Raw genomic sequence first — 20,850 nt, 5'->3', positions numbered from 1 at the left:
GTTATCATCTTGAGAAAAAACAAAAACACTACACAAACTTCAATTGTCTTTCATCATCCGTTAGGAAGAGAGATCCTGCAATTTTTTCACCTTGTAGAAACTCAAACTAAGTAAAATCACAGTATCTTACTTGTTGATGATCATAGTAATTTCCAGGTTCTTAAAATTAAGATGATTGTCAGAAAATTTATTCAAAGTGAATAAAAACCTGTTTGGATGTTTGCAGCTTTGTTTCTTTAGTCCTGGTTAGGGGCTAATTTCTGAGGAATGGCAAGCACCCTCAGTCATCATTCAAAGAAGTTGTAGCTGAGCCTATTTGGCAACTGAAATGAAGACTCTAATGATCAACATGATTTCTTTCTTACTTGCACTTTGGTTATGAGAATGGGACACCTTAACATTTATGTGACACTAAGTAAGATTTTGAACTACATTTATGGTCATACACATTTTTTAGCCTACATACCAAATCTACAGCTTGCTCCAAAATCTGGTTGAATATGTGATTCTGTTGGACAAAATCTAACAAAATTCCAAAAATTTTAAGGGTAAAGTCTGGCTGCTTGATTTTTATTTTCTTTGAAACACTGTTTAATTTTCTGAAGTTCACTTTCTCTATTTTCACAGATTTTTCACACTGTATTTCTAGGCATGGGCCCATTTCTCCACCTATGTTCCTTAGTGGAAGAGAAAAGATTTGTTTTAGAATGAGTATTGTAAGGATGTGGTAAAAAAATGGAAGGTCAAATTTTAACATAATGCATAGAAGGTATTAGTCTTCCAATAGATGTAAGACACTACATCAATAGAAAGTAATAGCCTCCTTACTGTTGATCTTCTACCTCTATTAAATTTGCTACAGATTTCTTAAACTCTGCTCCCACCCTGTGTCCTTATCATAAAGTTCCTGTTCTAGGAGTCTTACTGTATGAAGAACATATTTTGCAGAAATAGATTTCCATTTTCAGTTTAAAAGTGATTTTTGGAATCTCATAGTGGACTTCATCATTGCTTTAGAGGCTGTTTATGCAAAAGTCTGAATTCTTGCTTTTCTTTGTGGCAAGATTTGTACCTATAATATGACAACAAAAAAGTAATGCAAACAATTTTTTTTTTTTCGTGTTTGCAAACATTTTTCTTCTTCATTTCTTCTGGGAATGTTGCATAAATAATTAATTTTTTTAATGGGTTACAATCAAGTGGTTAAGTTTTGTAGTGGAGTGTCCCTGTCTAATTACTTTTTTATTATTTAAGGAAGTATACATATCTTTCAACTGGGCATTAGAAAATAGTATTGATATATTCAAAATTTGTTCATAATAGCTGGGATAGTAAGTGTTGCTGCAAAAAAGGCCCTCACACTTTAGCTCATAACATTAACATTTATACTATCATTATGAGTCTTAAGAGACATTACATTAAATAATTAGGATATTTAACAGATTTCTTAGGATAATTATTTTATTTTGACATCTGTTGGCCCTAGTTATATCCAAAATAAATTATTCAAGAAGGACTATGGGGAGGCCTTCTTCACTTTTGATTTTCAAGGATACATTTTTTTGATACATTTAAATATTTAGAGATTGAAACACCTAAGTATTTTTAGATCTCTGACCATATCTCTGTAATAAGGGATAGCATTAAAAAGGAAAGAAATATGTACTGAGTTAAAAATATGTTAAACATGAACAGAAACTTTTTTTTTTCCTACTGAGGCTATTTTCTGGTGATACCAAAATTACCTTTGTCTCATATGCATATTTCCCTCATTTTCCCTTCTCTGAATACTCAAAGATTTCAACCAAAAAGACATGTATTTTTCTGTAATTTAAATTAAATTAAAATAATATAAAAATAGATTTATGTTTATCTTGTAAATTAGAGTTATAATCTTGGCAGCAAAAATTAAGAAGCTGGCTAGTGGAAAGAAAAAAACAACTTCTTCCTTCCCTTGTTTTGTCCTAGCTCCTTCCTTCCTCTGCCAACAATCACAATTCTTTCTTCAAAGGGAACACACAGTTAGTCAAAGCCTGACTGTTCAGTTTTTCTTTTGCATTGAGCAAGCAGAAGCAAATTCAGCAGTGCAACTCCAGGCCGTTGTTTGCTAGACTCCTAAGGAAAATTATAAAATGTGGTCAGTGACATGTGCCAACGTCTCCCTAAATTACATCTCCACTAGTCTAAGTAAAAGAGAAAACACAAAGTCTTTTTCTTGATATTTTAAAACTGAAATACTAAAATACCTAGCTTCCTTTTTACAAAAACTACAGACGGTGTGGCCCAAATACACAGGATTCACGGCACACATGCAGATCAACATACATGCCACAGATTAATATGCCTGCAAAGAGTCAGTCTTTTGGCCCTTAACTCTGCTTGAACTATAGGGTGAAATCTACCTCTTTGGTGGATTGCCAAACAGCCAAATGACCAGAAATTCACAGATAATTGCAGTAGGGTGATATATTACCATGAAACATGGCAGCATTGACAAATCTGTCTAATTTGCAACCAAAGGTGATGTTTCAAATTTTCTTATTCCTCTTAGATACCACACAGATATGGGTTTGGTCCTCATGAATATCTCCTACAGGCATAAAGCACCAAAGGGTTTATCAGACTGGGGCTATGGATGGTTTCCTCTATGACAGTGTTTCACCTCATAGAGCTTTGTATTGTGTAACTTTTGCTGTTGATTTAAATCAACCTTATTCCCTATTGCCATAGCTGCTGTTCTCTTTTAACTTTAGACATGACCTTTGAGCCTAAGTTACTAACTAAATTAAGTAGAAAAGAAAGGTGAGGGGTGACTATAGTATTTGCAAATGTGAATAATTGATTGTAAAGACATTTTTCCCCCATGTGTGGCTTTTATCTGTTACATTTTATTAATTTCTGCTTTTTGAGTATCTGAATTGTAGGCAATACTGAAGTATTACAGATAATACAAATGATCACTGGTTAAAACATGCACACAAAATTCCTCCTCATTCCCAACAAATTTTTCTCTCCAAAGATTTTCTCTCCAAATACTTTTCTCTTTCATTTCAGACACTGAATCTTTTCTTCTGCTGCTTTTGGTCACAAGTAGTATAAGAAGAAAACAATGAAGTTGTAAGTTATGCTAGCTATGAAATTTATTCCTTTTCTGTTTTTCACACCAACATAAACCTGACTGCCAATTTGGATCATAAGAGAATGGAAGTTGGACTTATGCTGGAAGTACAGAGTGGCACATCCTAAAATTCTAAGTGCAAGCATGTATGTCTGCCAGCTGATCATGGTCTTACCCATTCCCTAACCTGAATGAACTGATCTGGCAATGTTACTTTTCAAGAGATATATAGAGAAAGACAAAGCAAAGAAGGAAAAAATACAGTAGAAACACATTGGATAAGTAGGAGGAAGTAAATGGAAATGATGATTTTTACATTTTCTAGTTCCCTGACTCTCTTTCCACCCAGCACTAGACAACTTGCCAGGGAAATACGATTGCTAACTCTAATGAGTCAAATATTTGTGCGAAATGATGATTATATAATCTCTCAAAGAGTCTGAAAGAGCACATTTTTTTCAAATGTGCAGCAGAGATGAGCTGGTTAAACAATAACAGTAATTAATATAATTTGCTTTAAAAAAAATAACATTCATCCACTAGTGTATTTTATATTAGCAAAGAAAAGTTTGCAGTATCTTACAATCACGGGACACTAAATAAATAGTAAACAACTGTACTCCAGTTTTTACAAGTTGGAAAGCCAAAGCAGAAAAATGTGAAGCTGGCCACAGTTCGAAGGCAGTTCCAGGGAGTTAAAAAAAAAAAAAAAAAAAAAAAAAAAAAAAAATAATGTTCAGAAGTTCTGTTCCTGAGACAGCACCCCCATTAAGAGTACATTAGAAATATGCATAACTTCATGTGATGCACAGAATAAGTAAATAGTTCTGAGAACACTTAAATAAACATCTGTGAAAATATGAGTCTGAGAGGTCAGCTAATGGTAGGAAGCTATTTTTCCTCTCAATCTTGCTTTATTTTATTCTCTACTAACAGGATACCATAGCTTATGACATATGGTCCGCTTAAATTAGGCAGGCACCCGAAACCTTGTTCGTTCATCTCAGCATGTGAAGCCAAGTTGTCTATTAATAGGAAAAGCCTTGTCCTGGAAGAATGTGTATGCAGCAGTCAGTCTCTGCATGGGGGAAATGAAGGATATGATACAATAGGGAATAAAATGAATTTATTATGTATTACAGCCAGAAACACTATAATGTAATACTGTTCCAAACAAAGTGGAGAAGTGCTGTTAAATCTGTATGTCTAGGAGGTGGTATGTTTAGTGACTTGATGTCTGTGTTATCCAGCACACTGACTTTCCAGAGTCGCCTCCAAGTTATAATGGACAACGTCTCTCCTGCTGCCAGAGCCCAGAGAGGAATAAACCAAGACCACCAGCTAAGACATTATGTAATTGCCATGGATATGAGTATTGAATGCCCTCAGGTACTGTATTTAAATGAAAAGCTTTAGCCAAAAACAAACAAAAAAGAAGATGCATGTAAAAAGGATTTTTAGTTAAGTATGTAATTTTTCCTTTTATAAAACTAGAAATTTTACAAGAATGTTGTAGTGAAAATGCTGACATGAAACAATCTTGTTAAAAATATCCAACAAAATGCCCACTTTCCTATGCAACATGCTTCAGTGTAAGTTTCAAAAAATTGTTAAAAAGAATTCTTTATGGAGGTGAGTTATAGAATTTACGCAGTGATTATTATTATGCAAGAATTAATATATATGTAAATTATTACCAAGCTCTGTTGATTATTGCAGCATCCATTCCTCTGCTTTTGACAAATGCAATTTTGCCAGTGTGATTCTATATAGAAAAGCACTGCAGAAATCACTTTCCTACCCATCACTTTGACTGTCAAATATAACACTTCTATCGGATACAAGCAGCTTGTCTTCACTTTCAGAACCATTCACAGCTTCACCTCATCCTACCTATCATCTCTCATTCAGGATCAGAAATCACTTCTTTCACTGATTAGCTCATGATGCCAGCCCCCTCCATCTACTTCTTAGAATTCCAATCAGTTTCAAGCTTTATCCCATACCATTCCCTAAACTGGGAAAGAGTTCTTTAGACATCTGCAAAACTACCTCATTATCTTCCTCCTAATCCTGACTGTGAGGTTCCCCTGCCATTATGCCCTCAAAAGAAGTTTCAGAGTTTGGACTGAATTTGTCTAGTTATAATGAGCCGTTCCCAGAACAGATTTGTGGATCAGATTCAAATGGAGCACTTCAAGAAATATGAAGTTTGGTATTTCCTTCTCAGATGTGGCACCATCAATTGTGTATGGTTACCAGTGACACATTTTCAGAGGATGTGCCTTGCTGTTGTTGGGGACCAATATATTTCTGCTTGAAAATAGAACAGAATGAATTTAATGGTGATCTGTCTGGATTGCAGGAGCAAGTGTGGTAATCACTGACATGTCTAGAACAAGGGGATGACTTGGTCTTTTCTTTAATATGGCAAGGGATAGACAAGATGTTATTTATATTGGCTAAGTGAAAAATAGTAGTCCTGCTGCTGGACACAGGTATTAGGAATTGTCCTATACTTGTGAGGAAAGACTAGTGAGACATTTTTAGTTTTGGTAACCAATTCTAGAGGAGTTGGGGCAGGGTATTGTCACTGATTTGTTCAAATTTCTGTTGTGGAATGAATGAGTAGTCATGGGAACCATTGTATTGCACTGGGTCATCATCTTAGCTGAGTACATTTTTCTTTGAAGCAATTACATTTGTAGCCTGTAGCCTTGAACATGTTTGCATGTTGTGTCATGTTTATATACCCATCTCTAGTGGTAATGACTCAGGATCAAGTTATCCCTTTACAGGAATTACCTACAAAGGAAACTGGAAACTCCATGGCATGTCTCTGTCATCTTTTCCTCCAGATGGTGCCTCCAAACCACTTCTGAATGGGTTTGTGCAAAGCAGAACATGTAAGTACTTCTGCTGGGTTTGATCTAAGCATCTCTAATTTTGGTGAAGATTTTATTTCTGGATGCTGGAGAGAAAGTTGCCAGCCTCCTCTCCCTCACCTGTCCCTCCCGGCACTCAGCCCAAGCTATCAGGAAACTGTCATGTATCCTGAAGAGGCAGGGAGGCAGAGTTTCCCCAAACTCCTCACCTTGGGGTTTCTTGGGCCTCCTCTATACAGGGTTTTCATCCACCAAACAATCAGCATTTCCAGTGGCTGACAGGCCAGCAGGGTCCTCAGTTACTCCCCATGAAGATGCTAACAGAAACATTCAGACCCCTCTGAAGTGACCCACTCTCAAAGTGCAGAGTACTTTGTTGGTCTCACATTAGTCTGGCTAGCTGAATTCTTCAGAAAAATATAATTTTCAAGTGATTAAAATGTCTTCTAGGGAAGCAGTGACTAGATACAATTTGGGAATCTTTAACATAGGGAATAACCATTTTTAAAAGACCCTTTTATGTTGCCTTTACATAGCTTATCAAAAGTGGATCTACACTCTTAGAAAGTCAGGCTGGGATTTCTCCAAGGCACCAATGGGATGTAGATAGAAAGTCAAGGTCTTGTTCAGAATTTTAGTCTAAAAACACCCACAGAGTTGTGCAGATTTCTCAAAATAAAAAGTAAAATCACTCCCAGACCGAGCTTTTTTTGCCAAGTTTCAGTATAAAACTTTATTTCTGTAGCCAAGCTATAAATCTCTGAAAATAAGAGTTTATGTGGAAATGCTGATACAGCCCCAGTTATAGCACTGGTAATGGCTATAGCACTCAATGATTTGATGCTGAATGATATTAATCCCAAAGAAAACTGTCTTGGAAGAAGCTGAACTTTGGAGGTCAATGGAATCTCAGAGGAAGCTGGACTGAAAACTGAGAAAAGCTGCTTTTGTCCATGTAAATCAATTGTTATGTTTTCCTGTCTGAGAAAATTTTCTTGCAAAGACTAAGGATTTACAAACAGGAAAAGAGAGAACCTCTAAAGGCCTTGTAAGAAGAGGTGATTCATAACACTGTTATTTTTTCAGATAGTGTTATTTTAAAACCTTCTTCTGAATCCATGCTGATGGTTTAACTGAAGGCAAAACTATACAGTTCACTCACATGCCCTGGTTTTAAGCTTATGGTCAATTTTAGGTTGTGGTATGGTAACTTCAAATACTGTTTTGTAAGAACTGACCCTCACGTTTCAGCAGAACTTACAACAATTAACAGAGTATACACAAGATTTTTTAATGACACAGCCTAGAAGATCTGAAGTAGCTTTTTGAAAGATATTTGGAGGCAAAAAATAAGTCAGGCAGATTTAGTTTAAAGGGGAGCAGTAAAAGCACGTGGCCTCACAATGAGACTGCATTGGGCAGAAGTGCGAGTCTTCCAGTGTAGCATAAGAAGCTCACTTCTTAGCTTCTACCAAAGATATACAGGACCTTAATGTCATTAAGCCTCTGTGACTTAATTCCTTAGAAAGTCATCATGCTATATTTTCGCAAATGGTCCGGATTGTCATAGGGCCTGACTGGCTTCCTGTCATTAGAACTAAAGTATTCTTGAAAGCATTAGCAATATATCCTCTCTTTTGCTACAGCCAGGTAACTCAGAGCAGTGCATTTGGGATCCTGAAAGCAAAATGTAAGCAATGAAGACTAAATATTTTGTGTATTGGCTACAGGTTTTTGGTTAGGCTTCTGGTTCCTTATCAGTCTAAATAACAGGATCCACTGTGTCCCTTCTCAGTTTAAGAAATATATGTTTTTGAAAACAATGACAACAGACAAGATCATCTGTCAATTAAAATAATAATTAAGGTATTTTGAAATCTGTCTGCTTTTATTGAATTCATGCAAGTAAATTACTCACTAGCAATTGAGACTATGCGTGTGTGTGTGTGTGTGTGTACTTATAATTGCTAATTAATCACAGCCAGCAATTAGTATGTCTTGTTCAGTGCATTTTCTATATTTTGTGTTGTTTTTCCCAGAAAAAATGAGAATTTTTTTTTTTTAAAAAGGCTGCCAAGTGGAAAAAACAAATTATATTAAATAGAAATATGAGTAAACTAGTATTTATGCAAGATTGTATATGGGCACTATCCAGTTAGGCCAATAGGATGTTCTACACAGCACTGCCAATGTCACAAGTTCAGAAGCTTGTACCATACACAAAGGTGCACATGGCAGAGGAAGCACAACCCCCAGTAGATCAGTTCCTTTAATCTGTCAGGAAAGGTGGATTAGACAATAGTTAAGTAGAGTGATCTGGGAATGTTGAGCATGAAGAGGAAGATGATGTATCACAAACAAAATATTAATCCTGAAAGTGATCGTTTGATAAGTATTTTGAAGATCATTCAGTAATCCATGAAAAGAAGATGGACAAATATGCTCCTTTTCTCTGAGCTGCATGAGTGCCACTTGTACAAAGTGGTCAGTAGTACCACTTGTCCTAGTGTCACTAGTACAAAATCAAAGCTTGATTTTCTGACATTATGGCTTTTTTAAGAAGTACAGCATAATGTAAATAAATGTTTGTGTCAATTTAAAGGGAAAGTTAATCCTCCAGGACTGTTATAGGTACAAATAATATTAGGACACCACAAATTATGTAGTTTCATTGTTCTCACAGAATTATACCATTTGAGCAGTCAAATGAAACCTTTTGGTTATTTTGATTCAGATTTTTAGGATACAGTTTTGTTATTGGAAATTATGACATTTCAGACTTTCCTCAGGGAAAGAAAACAGATTTCAGTTTATCAGAATTCCCCTCTGAATGCAAACACAACTTTCGAATCAGTTGCCCTCTTAAACAGAATTCCTGCTCTCCTAATCCTACGAGTGCCATGATGGAAGTAGAGCAACATGAAGCTTAGCAAACCAATATTTCCCCAGGAGGATTCTGAGTCACTATGGACAGATATATACTTCTACATTCCACCAAAGCCAGTAAAATGTCAGGATGGCTTGTCTCATGGTCATCAAAATCATCAGAGCAGTGCAAATTTTCCACATGGTGGTACAGTAGGTATTGCCATGCAAAGATCTGCTTTATACCTTGAACTTCTTCAAGCATCTGTGACCAAATCTTTCCTTCAATAAAAAAGGATAATTATGCCTGCTCCTTTTAAAGGATCTGTGTCATTGTGCCCTGTTGCTGCACACAATATTTTGGAAAAGAATACATTACCTACAGAGCTGTATTGCTGATCCCACAGATTTACTTCCTTCACTTTCTGAAAGCTAGAACCTGTTAATCAGGTTGCAGTGATGTAGACAGCATAAGCACCAGACACACTGATGACCACAAAGTACACATATCTGTTCCTGATGTATGTTTCACATATAAATTTTGAACTATATTTTTTAATATCTTGTAGTGGAGAAAATGGTAAAAGAAAGAAAATCAGAATGCTTAATCATGTGTAGTAAATTTAAATAACTGATTATATATATATACAAGTTAGGGCCAAAATGATAATCAAATGCTAACATCTGTCTCAACACCAATCCTGGTATATATTTAAGTACATCAATTGAGATTAGGTTTCTTTCACCACTACTTTTCCTAACATACCTGATACTTGGCAAGACATAGTAATTAAAAATTTGGAATAAGGAGGCAAGGATTTGTTTCTTTATAGTTAAATGAACAAGTAGGACAAAGAACAGTTGTATATAAGCAAGTGAGACTGGGACAGTAAATTGTGGCATCTCTTGTACTTTCAAGTAATGTAAAGGAATGAAGGTATGTTCAAATTCTATGTGCATTGCTATACAACTTTCCAAAGCTCTCTTTTCTATTGCTAACTCAATATTGTACACCCCGGGCTAGTGTGACTTTAGTGTTCGGATGCCATAGTGTGTTCAGTTTCTGAGACTGACCTCTGTACCAGTTCATTCCAAGGAACCATTTCATAGCTTTTCCCCCCCTGTCTACAAAAATGTTAATTTTGTGCTATTCTTTTGTTTTTCAGGACATAACAACACCACAGAGTACATATCTGTCAGCCCTCTATGATCGCAATGCTCAGGTAACGCAGGGACAAACAGAAAAAAAACCCAGAAATAATGACTTGAAAAACATGGTTGAAGATACCCAGAGATGTATGTATCTAAGAGCCAGAGAAAGAAATGTGACATATGCAAATTTAAAAAAGTATAAGCTGTTCCTCTAAAACTGTTTGACATGTACTCTGTGACTTACTATGGTTTTCTGCAAAACATTCCTTTAAAAGAATTTCAGAAAAATCACTGATGCTCTAGTAAAATGGTTCCCAATAGTCATACAACTAAGGCTGCATACAGAAGAAACTGGAAGCACCTAACCCTGTAAAGACTGATGTAATTTAGTCATCCAAATTAGTGTTTGAATAGTCATGCCAAGAAGAGCTTAAGATTTCTGAGAATGCATTTAATCTTTTACTCATGAGGAATGTTTTGGGTCAGCTGATTTTGCTTTTATTTAAACAGGAGATAAATTCTGGAAATATAAAAAAAATGAATTCAAATTCAAATTAAAATAATAAACCCTTGCTTTACAGGACCAGTAGAAGAGATTCTGTTGGAAGCCTGCCCTACAGAAAGATGGACTTCTGTCTCGTAGCTGTTCAATAAGAGAAAAATATTTTTATCAATCCTATCAAATGTCTCCATTTTCAACACTGAAAAAATGCCTAACACTATTTTCCAGTGATAATTTTTTAAATCAAAGGATGTGCAGTTTTGAAATTTTCTGTTTGCAATTGGCTAGTGTTTATTGTGACCTTTGTGCTAGAGAAGAGATGCCAAAAATCATTAAATCTGATATTGCAACATAAGAGAACTCAACAGATTAATACAAACCCATTGGAATATCTTTATTGTGATTTTTTTTTCCCCTCAGAGTAAAGCAATAGCATAATACCAGCTGCATGATAATATTGGCAAGCAAGGCCATGAATTTTAACTGCAAACCCTAAACACTGAATGTGCTGTGCCTTTTAAAGAAATCCCCTTTTGTACAAGATATGTAATACCCTTTTGTGCTGGAGTGGTTTGCATAATAATAGTTTTCTTTAGTTATTCGTTGTCATGTGATGGAGCTGCAAAGTGAGCTAGGCAGTAACAGCATAAAAGACAATTTTCCATTTTTCTCTAATTTTTCAGAGATTTTCATGTCTTTTAAATGTAAGTACTTTTAAGTATCTTCAGAAAAGATATCCAGTTATTAACATTTCAGACCTAATTGTTACTTTCCTTAATATCTACCTTCCTATTTGAGCTCTTCTTTTTCAGAACAGCAAAATTATTTCCTTTGCACTCATGAAGAACCTCAAGCATCTTAAAATAATTGGGTATAGATCATCTAGTGTAAATCAGTGTAACTCTATGCAGAGACACTGATACCTTGCTCAAGACTTTAACAGTAGAACTACTTGATTGGAGAAGCCAAGCAAAATTTATATCATTAACTGTTTACCTTATATTAGAGTTGTGTATATGCTACCCTGCACCACTGAGATAAAAGGTACTATCTCACTGAAGAGCCATCTTAAAAATTAGACATCGAGGACACATCTGAGACCAAGCATAAAATACAATTTTAAGAATTTTCTGATGAGTTTTCCTATGTAAAAAATTTTTAAGATTCCTCTTGGGCTCCTTGATGTGTTCTAGTTTGGGTATTAAGTAAGGAATATTTTCCAAAGGAGATATAATTACATTGAAATGGAGCTCAGTCTTAAACAGTGAAAACTATAGAGGAAGACTAAAGACAGAGGAAGTTCCTCAGCTAATGTACAATAAACCAGCCATTATTCTAACTGATATTATCAAAGGATTTTTCCTTTGAAATCAGTGGAATTATGCCAAGTTACTCTAGTTGTGACTTCAGCCATAAAATTACATGTGGTTTTCAACTTTTAGCCTGCAACCACTGCAAAGGGACCATGTCCGAGCAATCCCTGAAAAGTAACAAAGGAAAGCAAGGCTATTGCTTTAATTCAGAGTGCAGAGAGGGTTCATCACATTTAGAGGCTTGCAAATTGAAAAAGATCAAAAGCAAGTGGGCTAGATTATTTCAGAAAATCTCACAACGTGGATTAGTATGTAACAGTATGGTATGTTATCAGATTTTAGCTCTGCAAAGAATACCCAAGCAGAAAATAAATGCTCCAGAGCTTGAGTCACACTTTTTACAGCTCCATGTGTCAAAATAAGAGACTATTATACATAGCCATGCTACAAAACTTAGATTAATACATCAACATATCCCTTACCAAGCAACAATATATTACTGTTTTCTAAAATATCTAAGATCTGCCTTTGCTAAACAGGGCAACAAAAAATTTTTACAGCTCCAACCAGTGAACATACTAGTAATTAATACCAGAGACAGAAATATTATCACTGAAGCCATGGAGGAAGCCTTGGAATCTAGGTAAGAGAGTTATTATAATGATTATGTGCTTTGTAAATCTTTTAATCTGGAATCTCACAATTGAGCCACAGGGTTCTATCATCTAGAGAAATATGAGTTGTCTCGTATCAGTTGGATGCCAGCTGCTGTTAATGCACTGCAAGCTAAACAACATACTATGCTCTCTGTTAGTCCTAGTGAGATATAGTAGCTTAGATCAATCTCTTTGCCTAGAGAACCTGTAAAAAGTCTTCGAGAAGGAAAACATTCAGTGAAATTTTCTGAATTTTTTTTTACTAGGAAGGTATGGCCCATGCTTTACTTATGTCATTATAAGGCACTCTGAGCTTTATCAGAATAAGTGCCTGTGCCTCATGGTGATATACCTGTTCCTGGGATACAGCCCTTTCCTACAATTTTCCTATTCCCCTCTCCAGCTTTCTAGGGTTCTATGATTTTTTTTCTTCTACTCCCTAACAGATGTAGCAAGAACCTTATGTGCTTACCACTTTCTTTTATAATTTCTTAGAAGTGTTGAAGTTTTTGTTCACAGCGAACTGTGAATGAGAATTAAATGTTTCTGTTAAAAAACCCCAAACAAACAAACAAAAAAAAACCCCAAAAACTACACACACAACTTTTCAAATATGTTATTTTTATGTGAATATTTCAGAGTGATGCAGATGGCCAAAACCTGGAGGAATTAGCCATGGGGTTTGTTTGATTTTCTGAAACAACTGCTGCTTAACTTGTAAATTAATGAATTCTCTACGAAAGGCAATGCATCCACCTTTTCCTATTAATAATTATCCTCCAGATGATTTGGCAAATTCATTTAGGTATTACATGGTATACACACTTCTTCTGACACTTTGACTGATGTAAGTCATTTGTATTACTTGGGAAGTAGAAGTCCGGTCCAGAATTAAATCCTGTACTTGGTATAAACAGGCACCTTGGAAGAACGTATCATATTACAGAGTATAACTGTAAGACAGACAGCTCAAACTTGCATTTTGTTCAGTTAAATTTAAGGTGCAGAAGCACCTTTCTGTCCTGTATCCTCATTTGCAAGTGATGACACTGGTGTCTTTTCTCACGCATATGTTGTCCCAGACACTTTTGCCAGTTTGAAAAAGTCTCTCCAGAAAAAGAGCAGGATTTGTTCTGTAAGGTAGTCAGTTATCTCCTAGAACAAGCCCAGCTGTAAGCAGTATTGCAGTTTCAACATTTCTGTGACTTGGAACAACTGGGGTGAATCACATGCCAGTTCACTGTACTGTAAAGGAGGCATCTGCAAGCCCTTAGTTACCTTGCAAAGTATGCTTACTGTAAAGTATAGAAAATTTTTATGCATGAGTGTGTAAGCAAGGAGGAGGTATTCCCTGTGCATGCTTAGCATCAGGACACAAAGAGGATGGTAGTGAAAATCTGGACTCCAGTGCTCTCTGGGAAAGCTTGTATATGGACCCAAAATTTTTTGCTAATTTTTAGCCCATATCCTGAGTACTGCCTGCCTCCTTTTTGAAATGTTTGTGGCTGACTGCATTGAGAGAGAGAATATCACTTTGGATGGGCTACCAAGATGTTCCTATATGTTAATTCCTGTGACACTTCCACTGTAACAGCCATCGTATAAATTTCATATGACAGCTTCCTAGTTCAATGAAATGTTTTTAACACTTTTTAGGTGAAAAATACTCATTTGTTTAGCAGATAAGTGCAAACACATCAGCCATTACATTCTCTAAGTCCATAACAACTCAGGGTACAGTAATTCAGGAGACCTGTGAAAGTCCCCTACCTCCTGGCATGAGCCCAAGACAGCAAAAAGGAAGCAGAGGATGTAGGTGGAAAAACAAGTCTTCCCTCATGCTAGCTACAGTCGATAGGGTTGGAAGGAGAGGACAGAGTAGGACAAATTTATTTCTACTCTCTTTCTATCACAGCTTAATAAGAATAGGACCCAGTTTCAAGTAAACTGAGCTTTTTCATTATTTTGTGGCCTCTATACATGAAAATGCAGAATTCACCCCGAACAGTCCTCTGGTGATCCAGTCACAGAGAAAGACTTCCAAAGAGCCAAGGCCTGAGTCTTAATGAATTTTAAAAGCTTATAAAATGTTATTTGGTTATATATGCTTTAAAACAAAAGGTTTATTCTTATACGTTGGCATGTCTTTATTGGCACCATTTATTTACTTTTTATAGGAGTGAGAGCATGACTACTTTTATGCCAGCATATTTGATTGTATATTACTTACTTTACATTTACAGGGATCTATTGTTGCTTGTGAGGAAAAATAAAACTTCTGTAGAGTGTTTAGTTAACTCCCTGTTGAAGTTAAGCAAGAGATCTTTGGAAATCTTTAAAGGATTATTTGTAATGGTGCCAATGGGACCCTTGCTTTGCTTATAAAAATATATGTGAATTTATAATGGACAAAGATACGATTTTCCCAGAACAGCTTCAGGAAAAAACATCAGATTTCTTTCAGGGGAGGTGCACAGATATGGATTGCAGTGTATGTTACTGCTCTGTGGGCAGCCTGGCTTTTATTTTCAATGCGAGACATATTCTCTTACCTCTTTCAGTGGTCAGAAATAATTCCCTTTAAATCAAGCTATTGCATTTCCTAAGTGGAATTAGTCCTTATTTATATGGGTACAAGACAAAGAATAATCTTATCCAGGGATTTTAATATTGCCAGTGATGAAAAACTGAATGCTTGAAGTCTCTCGGTATTCTCAGATCTTTGATGTCTTTCAAAGTCTGTCCCAGTTTAATCCAAGAAATTGCAAACTCAGTATCATTGTAATAAATGAAACTATATTCATGGGGCTTTTTCTCTTTTCTAGTCCTGAGTTCTGTCCTCTGCATTCCCACTAAAGCTTTCATACAAGGTCCTTATAGAGCTAAAAAAACCTTGTTAAAACTTAATTACTTGTAGTATTAAAAGTACATCTGGAAAGGACAGTTCTCATAGGTTGGTGTTTAATTATTAACAGTTAATTCTGTTGACTCCCCAGCAAACTTATTAAATACATATTATTTCTCATTAAGATGGAGGGACTCTCAGATGTGCCAAACCAAAGTTTGCACTGAACACGATTTTTAAAAGATCCTCAGTTCTCCCGGCATCTGAGCATATTTAAACCTAGGGCCTGGTTGTCCTTCTTTACACCTGGTCTCAAGCATGAATTACTGTAACAGCATCTCCACTGACACTGAAGTGCTTCCTTAATAGATGTGAACTAATTGTCTGGGTACTGTTGCTAGGAAAACCACCTGATTAGAGGGCCTGTGTAGCAGCCAGTTGATGTAATACATGCTTGATAAAACTCTTATCAGAGCCTTGCACACTTTCAAGCATGCTCACAATTCGGCTGGATTTATCAATATCAAAAAAGCCCCATTCTTTCTTCATTTCATTCACCTGTTGGAAGCAGCCTCTGCAGAGCTAAGTTTTAAAGCTTGAAATCAACACTCCTGCTATTCATGTCCATCACACAGTGACAAACAGATGCAGCAAAGGAAATGCCAGGTCAGAGATTTTTCCCCCTGTATCTGTTCTGGCATTGTGAGCAAGTCAGAATACTTTGAGCTGCTTTGTTTTCCATGTGCAGACGTGTACTCTTTTGAAGGCTTTTCAGGTGATATCTGCAATGATCCATGTCATCCAGATTCTGAGGGCAACAACGGAGGAAAACAGGCCATCAGAAGTGACGTGGGGTAAAGTTTTGGGCATAATGTTGAATTGCAATCGTCTCTTCCCAAATGGAATGACTGATCCAAGGATTGGAAGGGACCACACCCAGGGCTTTTTTTTTTTTTTTTAAGCCACCAGTTACTTTTGATTAGCACTATTTAAGGAAAGGAAATCAAAGTTTTTATAAAAACTCCTTTGGTAATTCTTATTAAGCAAATCATATAATTTGCTTCAATTCCTTATCCAGCAAACAACTTCCATCAATCAAAAGGGTGTATTTCTTTAACTTATGCAAAGTTTACATGCTTTCCTCTATATTGCCAAGAAAGATGACCAGAAGAAAACCTTTAACCTTGAAGAAAATCTAAGAAAAGTGTGTGCTAGATACACTAATGGCTTGCTGATCTGTGCTTTAGCATCATTGGTCCTTTCGGCAGCTGCTTTGTAAAATGCAGATTAGCTCTTTAGCTCTCAGATGGGATTTGATGGGTGACATTGGATTGCCGTAGCAGCCCCTACACCCTTAAACTGAGTGGTTACTGAAGCAAAGGGGTGTCACTCCCCTTAGCCAAGAACCTTGGCGGTTTTTGGCCTTTGAAATGGCTTCACGATACCTTGGCCATCTGGGTGCAATTCAATACACTCTGTTACGTACAGCCATCTGAGGAGGAGGGATCATTGCAGGGACATAGCTTTACTGAAGATCTGAGCAATCACATGCCTTTAAAATTTGATTAGAAGGATACCGGGATAAGTCATTTTGTAAAGGTGTCAAGGATATAAAAAGGAGGAGAGGATGTGCTGATTATCCCCGAATGCCTGAAGCTCTGCTTCCTGGAACAAGTTATAAAAAGGCATTCTGGCCAGGCTTCTAGAATCACCAGGAATGAGTTAAATAGATTTTGGTAACTACTAGTGCAAACTTTACAAATTCAAAGAATCTCAGCATATTTGCCCATGCAAGCGTCTGTATTCTCATGTCTTTTGTTTACTGAACAGCCAGTGTGCTGCTAACAGAATAATTATAGGCAATGTAAAAGTCCATTATCATCTCAATGCTTTTCCAGTTTTTCTGTGTCCCTTGAAGCAAAAGAGAGTATAAAAAGGCCCGATTTTAATTTTCATGGGCTTTTTTGTTCTATCAAATACATCCGTCTCTTTTCACTGTGAAAAGTTGGCTGTAACAAGCAAGAACAGTGGAATATTTGGGCTTACAAATAGTTTCATCAAAAGCATCACTACAACTTGATTATATCAAGGACAATTTTGTAGCTTTGAAGATCATTTGCAACATTAGCAAGGTCCATAGGGTGCAGCAGGGGACAGAGCAGAGGAAATCAAACACAGTAGAACTGAGGAGGCTAGCAGCAGAGGGAGGTATTGTATACTGCTGATTTACAAAGAAACCAGTTTATAAATCAGTTTAAATATAACTTGGACATCTATCACAGGACATATGCTTCCTGCAAACTGACTCTGTCCTTTCTTTTCACTTACAGATCCCAACCATTGAACTGCTGTGGTTTAATTGTATGAAACTGGGTTTCAAGATTCAAGATATTGCTCAGATCATTCTGCAATAAATTCTTCAGATTCAGCAAAGTCAGCAGGAAGGAGCCCATGGCAGGATGTCATACTAACCTCAGCTCTGCAGAAAATTGTGCCATCCCATGAAAAAAGGATTGTTTTTCTGGATTGCTCAGTTTTTTCCCAGCAGCCAGCCCTGTTGCACAGGTGATTTTTTTTGGATGTGTGCCTGTTCTCTGTACTTGCCTTTGATCGATTTCCCCTTTATACTTCTTTTCTTACAAACTTCTTCACAGCTTACAGAAGGTGTTAGTTTTATACATGTCTTCTCTGGCCTTGCAGTCCTCACCCACAAAAATGCTTCACCACAGTATGCCCTTTTATGTCTTAGTCATTCTTGCTTACTGCTGTACAAAGGGCATAGTTGATCCTGGGAAATCTTTTTCTGTGGCACGCTGATGCATTGTGCTTAATGTATTATCAACAATGACAAGTCTGCCTCAGGCAACTCCAGCAATCCAGAAAGCATAGGGGTTTTTTATACAACAGCTCTTTAAAAACAAGTGTATATCCCACGCAGATAAACTTTTTTCCTTTAATTTCTTGCAGGTAGAATCAGCAGTTGATGCTACACAGAAAGACAAGCCAACAAGACCTTGCTCAGGTGAAACAAACCTGAAAGTATCAGTAAGTACTTTATTTGTACTGTTCATTCGTATAACTTTGCAGAATACTGCATGCAGCAGCTAGCAGAAAGAATGTTCTAGAAGGCAACCTACTGTTATCTCAGTGCCAAAAGGGCAATTCTGCCATTTCAAAAGGGCTGTGCTGTAAGTTCCACTCCTACCAGTACATTTGCATGAGAAAGCAAGAAAATGTATGCCTTGTTGTAAGGCCCTGTAAGGCTGCTCTTGCTAATGAGTTTGGGGAAGCAGAAGGAGGCATCTCAGAGGAACTTCACATTTCTTGCACACAGTGCAGGTCATCTTGCAGTTACATTTGAGCTCCTAGGGTTGCAAACCATCTCTAGTCTGGGAGACAGAGCTGCTGTTGCCAACAGATTTTTTCATTTTAAAAATAAGTCCGGAGTGAGTGGTTTTCTGGACAAACTATTGGCAGTTCTGTAACTTCGGACATTAGGAATGATAGCAGAAATCCCATACGTCTGTTTCTAAATTAGAAATCAAAATGGCCATATCCTCTGTTCATGATTTAAAAAGTGCTTTAGGATTCAGAAAGAAACCAATCTTACAGAGTGTTTCACATAATTTAGGAGCTTGTAATGAACAGGAATTTTTAATCTGTCTGAAATCTCCTTTCAAACTTAGCTCCTAGCTATAACCTAACCTTCTGACTAACTGGGTATAGTTATACTGCCAGCAGCTAGAAATTCAATTGCACAGTGTTCTTCTGTCCTCACAATAAACTTGAAATCTCTCTATTTTGGACCTCAGCCTGCAATGTTCTGCATGCCGCCTTCTGACCTCAGCTGTCACAGTGGCACCCTGTACCACAGAGGAAAGCATCTTTGTTTTCCATCAGCCTCCATGCTAGTATATCAGGGAGATGAAGAACAGAGATTTTTAAACATATGCATCACTGCATGTGTTCTGTCTGTATTTCTACTATGCCATGTGTACATATCACCACCTAGGAAATGGGTACAGACATTGTCTGGAACTAGGAGAAATGGGAGGTTTATGAATTACATCTTTTTCAAAAAGAGACCATGCAAAATGCTATTCAGATTGCTCACAGGGCAGCTAGAGAGAGCTGAGGTATTTGGTACCCCAGTGTTATATGGCAGAAACCTTCCTATCACATCCTCAACAAAGCTCATACTTAGAAAATTATCCAGTAAAAATAAATCTAATCCATTTAGGTTCTTTTACTATGTCAGTCCTTCTTTTACCTGATACCATGGTGAACAGAGGCAAATTCACACACTGAAATGGGGAAAGAATGCTATGTTTAATAGTGAAAAGTACTTCTTCACCAGTCGCATATTTTTTTCTCTACTTCTTTGGGGGTTTTTTTCCCCCTCCTTTGGTTGTTTGGGGTTTTTTTTCCCATGAGCTCAGAAGTCAGTATGAGCAGCAACCAGGCTTCACAAATGTGCTAAGAGGGAACCTTTAGGGATGGCTTCTCAAGTGCTTTGTCTTCTGCTGACAGGCACCAGGGCCAGAACTTAATGAAGTCTTCAGAGAAAATTTTGCAGTAAATCAGGGAATCTCAAAGGTATGGACCTGCAGTAAAACCAATATTACAAATGATTTATCTACTTTTATTTGTCTTCTGAAAGGCTGAAAGCTCAGCTTTGTGGCAAGTTGTAATATTACCTTCTTAGCTGCACCCACATTATTATTTTTCATGTTTCCTGACATTCCAAAAGAAAGAGGCCATGGCAATAGCTTGGAGTAATTTGCAGTTTCTCTCTCACTGGTATCTTCAGTCTTGGAAGATTCTTTAGCACCTCTGCTACACTCCTCAAGAAAATTACCTGGACAATAAGGCAGGGGAGGTCAAGATGGTATGCCAATGATTCTGTTTCCCTCTGCATTGTGGAGCTGGATTCATGTCAGCAAGTAGGTGCTGTTCTTTTTTCCAGGAGGACAGTAACAGAGTTTTCTCCCTTGTCTGTTAAAGAAACTCAGGAGATACCATGCCTTCCTGACACACATCGCTTCCAGTGCTGGGATGATGTTTCTATCACCACAGAGGACTTCCAGTGCTTAGGTAGGACCTTTTATGAGATTGGCTTGTTTACCACAAAACTGTTTTGCTTCCCTCATTCAGATGTAGGAAGGATAGATAAATGGGCAGAACCTTACTGTGTTATTGAAGATCAGGACAACAGTGGTAGGAATAGAGCAGTATTAAGTAAGTGACTTTTCTGAGCAGTAGCAATTTGGAGGGAAAATGTAAATAGTGTCTTGATTCTGGATAAATTAATGTAAACCTGCCAAATTTGCCAAATTTGTTTTTTCCACTGAAAAAGATGTGGGCAGAAATGTTTTTCTCAGTTCTAGGAGCCAAGTTTTTTCTTAATTTGAAAACAGATAAGGTCTTCAATGGAGTTGGTAACATTAAGCTATTGGTAGAAAAACACCCACTTCTCAAAAATCACACTTAGATCCCCACTGACCATCTCAGCCC

General features: G+C 36.9%; 1 long non-coding RNA gene across 1 annotated transcript; it reads left to right on the top strand.

Moving 5' to 3' along the window:
* Window positions 1-4,384: 4,384 nt before the first annotated feature.
* LOC113482701 lies at window positions 4,385-19,782 on the top strand. Its single transcript, XR_003398907.1, has 6 exons — window positions 4,385-4,507; window positions 5,917-6,024; window positions 10,035-10,164; window positions 12,375-12,478; window positions 17,667-17,901; window positions 18,304-19,782. It is a non-coding gene; the product is annotated as an uncharacterized LOC113482701 (long non-coding RNA).
* The last annotated feature ends 1,068 nt before the right edge of the window (window positions 19,783-20,850 follow it).

Source organism: Athene cunicularia (genome assembly GCF_003259725.1).
Source record: "Athene cunicularia isolate RWA chromosome 8 unlocalized genomic scaffold, athCun1 chr8_part1, whole genome shotgun sequence".
NCBI classification, from domain to species: Eukaryota; Metazoa; Chordata; class Aves; order Strigiformes; family Strigidae; genus Athene; species Athene cunicularia.
The sequence above is the reverse complement of the archived record's forward strand: the minus strand, read 5'-3'. Positions and strand labels throughout refer to the sequence as shown.